The sequence below is a fragment of the Propithecus coquereli genome, unplaced genomic scaffold (genome assembly GCF_000956105.1).
Source record: "Propithecus coquereli isolate 6110/MARCELLA unplaced genomic scaffold, Pcoq_1.0 Scaffold210, whole genome shotgun sequence".
NCBI lineage: Eukaryota > Metazoa > Chordata > Mammalia > Primates > Indriidae > Propithecus > Propithecus coquereli.
In genome coordinates, this window is record NW_012146079.1 from 1,295,571 (window position 1) to 1,300,046 (window position 4,476).

Sequence of the window (4,476 nt, forward strand, 5' to 3'; positions counted from 1 at the left end):
AACTGAGGTCGAGGCTGGAGCCCGCACGAGGCGACGCGAGCGCGCGAGGAGCCGGAGTGCTGGGTACATGGTGCTGAGGAAGCCTGGGTAGATTTCTGGGCGGCTGTGGCCACGCCTCCGCGCAGGCTGTCAGAGCCAGTCCTGCCCACCCGCTCTTATCCAATCAACAGCCTCAAACCTAGAGAGGGGGCAGAACCAATCGTGAATGGCCAAAAAAAGAGTGAAGGGGCGGGTTAACTTCCTAATTGTAGTAGTGTGGTGGTTAAAGCCCACAGATTCTTGGGAAACTAGAAAGAAGGGGATTATGGGAAACGAAGTTCAGGCTTTTCTTACAGCCAGTTTCTGTGTGTCCGTTAGAAGGCGAGGGTATTAGCTAATAAAACAGTTAGTGTTTGGTTGGTGAAATATGCTAGAAAGCAATATTTATTTTTGTATTTATCGTGTAATCACTCATTACATGTTCCATTTTGAAATCCTTTTTCGTTTCTTCCAGATATCTTAAGTGTAGAAATTTGGAAAGTGCAGCAAAATATAGAGAATTACTCATAATCTCACCGCTCAAAAATAAAATAATTACCCATTTCTTTTAACTTGTCATTTTGAGGTCTCCACAATTTCCTTTATCTTCTTAGCCTGTATTCTCAGAATTCTCTTTTTTAAATGTAGTGTGAAAGATGTCCATAAAAAGGTGACCTGGGAATTTGTATTTTTTTTTTTGCATAGTTAATATATGCATTTTCAAATTAAGAAAGGTATATAGCGTTAATATGATAGGTGATGACAGAAAAGCAGGAACTGACGTAAAATTGCATCTGAACCACAATTTTATCTCCTCTTCTCCTTTCTATTGCTTGGAACCAAATAGCAATTAATAAAGAGGATAGAGGATGTCCAGAAGTCAAAAGTCCAGAACCTGCAAAGGCAAGGTTACAAGTGTTGGTGGCTCTGTTAAACCTCTTGGAAACATTGTTTATGTTGTTTTATGACTTATAAATTTGACTCATATTTAAAATAAAAAAATTTAAATGAGAGATCATAATAGCTGAACTATAATCCAAAACACTTCAGAAAACCCAAACGTATTTTTTATAGCTCCGTATCTCCTCCTCCCTCTGTCAACTAATGATTCGGAAATTACTGAAATACTTGATGAAGAAATGAAACCAAGGATTATTTAGAAGGCGGAAGTTCAAAATAAAAGAAAAAATATCAGAATCAAAAGATAAAACAGGCCGGGCGCGGTGGATCACGCCTGTAATCCTAGCTCTCTGGGAGGCCGAGGCGGGCGGGTTGTTTGAGCTCAGGAGTTCGAAACCAGCCTGAGCAAGAGCGAGACCCCCATCTCCACTAAAATTAGAAAGATATTAATCGGACAACTAAAAATATATAGAAAAAATTAGCCGGGCATGGTGGCGCATGCCTGTAGTCCCAGCTACTCAGGAGGCTGAGGCAGGAGGATCGCTTGAGCCCAGGAGTTTGAGGTTGCTGTGAGCTAGGCTGACGCCATGGCACTCTAGTCCGGGCAACACAGTGAGACTCTGTCTCGAAAAAAAAAAAAAAAAAACATAAAATTTCTAGTGCTTTGAATGTATTGAGAAGAGATTTAGATGACTGGGGGAGAGTTTGGAGGTTGAATTTATGACAAGTCTTAGAAAAGTAATCAAAGGGGAAAAAAACACAATAATTATGAAACTGAGAAGTAAAAATAGTTGTATTTTGCAGGAAAGGAAGAATAATAATTGTCTAATTTGAATGGCCAGAGTTATAATAAATCATGTGTTGAGTACTGATCTAACCAAAATTATGACACAACTATATTGAAAGAATGGGGAGATGGAAAGAGTATGGGGGTTTGGAGAGATTAGGAGATAGTGAAAAAACTTTAATCCTCATCTTCGGTAGTGAGACGTCATGATCTAATACCTAAAACCACAAACTAAAAAAACCCAGGAAATAATATTCACAGATATGGAAGTATATACCTGGGAGTTGGAAGTGATGTCTCTGAGCAAGGATAAATGACAGAGAGGTAGAGAGGGCGACTACAGTTTATGTTGGATATCTGTAGAACTTTTTTTATTTTCAAGACTGTGTGCATGTACGAAGACTTTGCAAAACCCTAAAATTAACAACAAAAAAAGTTAGCCAACCACTCTCTCCATTTCCCAAGAAAAAGAAAGAAAAAGAGCAATTCCTCTACTAATGCTGGATTTCATGCCCCCTCAAGAACATTGCCTATTTAATTTTTCAGTCTTTTCCCTACTTCATCGGTTTATTTCTCTTTCTTGGCCCCTGCCATAAGTAATACTGTAACTTTGCTGTCTTAGTTCTCATAGTAAAGACAAACAAACAAAAGCTGCCCCAACTTTGCAACCACTTCAACTACCTCCTCATTCCCAGGACATACTTGATCGACATCTTCACTTCTGCACTTCTCATTCTTTCCTCATTCTGTTACGGTCTGCCTCCAGGACGAATCACTCCATGGATACCGCTCTTGTCAAGGTCACCAGTGACCTCCAAGTTGCAAATCCAATAAACAGTTTTCTATGTTTTTAGCAGCATTGACACAATTGACACACTTTCCCCTTGGAAATATCTCTTTCATGATATTTAAAATATTGAACTCTCCTTCTTTCCCTCCCCCACTTCCATCCTCACTTTATTTCACTGGCTACATCTTCATATTAATCTTTGCCAGATTCTCACGTATAAATATGCTCAGTCTTAAATGGTCTTTCCTTTTTTTCCCCCTTTAAAAAAATATTCAGTGGGACCTCAGATAGGGAGGCTTGAGTGAACTACACTAACTTTATGACACATTATGGTGTATAAAATCCGTTCTTGCTTTATTTAAATATTTATTTCCTTTTCTATTCCTATTTCTATTCCCTGTATCTGTTCTCCTTTCAGACCCCTAGAAAACAATTATAATGTTTTGTTTTGTATCCTTTTATTTATATCTAGTCTTGTAAAATTTGTACAGTTGTTTTGTCCATTTAAAAAATTTTATGTAAATGGCATTGAATTATAAATGCTATTATTCTCTTTCTCAACCAGTCTTCTCTTGGTAGGTGAGTTCTCTACTCTCATGGTTTTCAGTACCATCTTTGTGCTGATATACTGATGATGCCAAACTTATTTTTCCAGCCTAGGTTTCTCCCAGCTCCAGATTCACATATCCAATGCTATACTCAATATCTCTATTTAGTTATCTAACTCAATATTCATATCTCAAATTCGGTATACCCCAAATGATAACTCTTAATTAATTGGCACCCCCACCCCAGGCTTTCATGTTCAGTAAATGGTACCACCACTCATTCAAGCTAGAAATCCATGAGTTTTCCTTGATTCCTTAAATCTGCCCCATTTCCCAAACTCATGTGTACATGGTCCAATTTACCAACAAATTTTGGCCATTCTACCTCAAAATTGTATCCTGAGTCTATTCACTTTCCTCTCTTTTTCCTTTCATTAATATCTATTTATTAAACAAATAAGTAAACAAATAAACCAGGTAGTTTCCTGTAATAGTAAACACAACAAAAGAAATAAGCAAGAAGAGGTTTCGAGAATGATGGAGGGAGTACTTCTGTTTAGATAAGGTGATCAAACTAAAGATACTGTATTTGAGCTGAGACTTAAAAAATGAGAGCCAGCCATGCAATGATAGAAAAGCATTCCAGGCAGAGAGCTGCAAGTGCAAAGTCCTGGTAAAACAAATAAACAATTACTGAGCAAGCTGAGTTCGTCAAGCAAAGTGAGACAATGTTCTGCCAACTTTAACAGCCTGAGAATGTCAAAAACAAGAGAGAAAATATTGTATTGATTGATTGATTCTCTACTAAATTTTAATTTCTTTTCATAAATTTTTATTATTCCCAATAATGCTTATTTGTTAAATATATAAATGTGTACAGAGAGAAGTGGAAATATTCCATGCCTGATATAAAGGTTAACTGAAGAAATAACAAGGTTCATAAATTTGGAAAGGAGAGCTTTACTTTTCATAAAAGGTTGCAGTCTGTGGGTGGCCTTTCCAACAGGCTAGAAATCAGAGCCCCATCCAGAAGCCAGGAACATATGCTTCAAGGCAGGCACAATGAGAATTTATACTGAGTGAGATGGCCTAATATACATATTTAACAAGCTATAGGAGGAGTCATGAATATTTATGAAAGGAGAAAAACGTGTCCCTGCAATCAAGCTTTAGGCCCTTCAGTGGGGTCCTTGTTCAGAAATGGTGTCCCTCTAATGTCGAAAGGTGAAGCAAAAACATGAAAACCCTCTCTGGACCTGCTATGTTAAAACCAATCCATGGTTGGTAGTCTCTTATTAAAAAAGAATGCTGGTCTGGATCATGAGATTGGTTTCTGTTTAGCCCTTAAGAAAAAAGCCTGATGGCTGTTAGCAAGGGAGGGGGGGATAATGAGGCGTGTCTGACTTCCCATCCTGTCAGGGCTGGGAACTCAG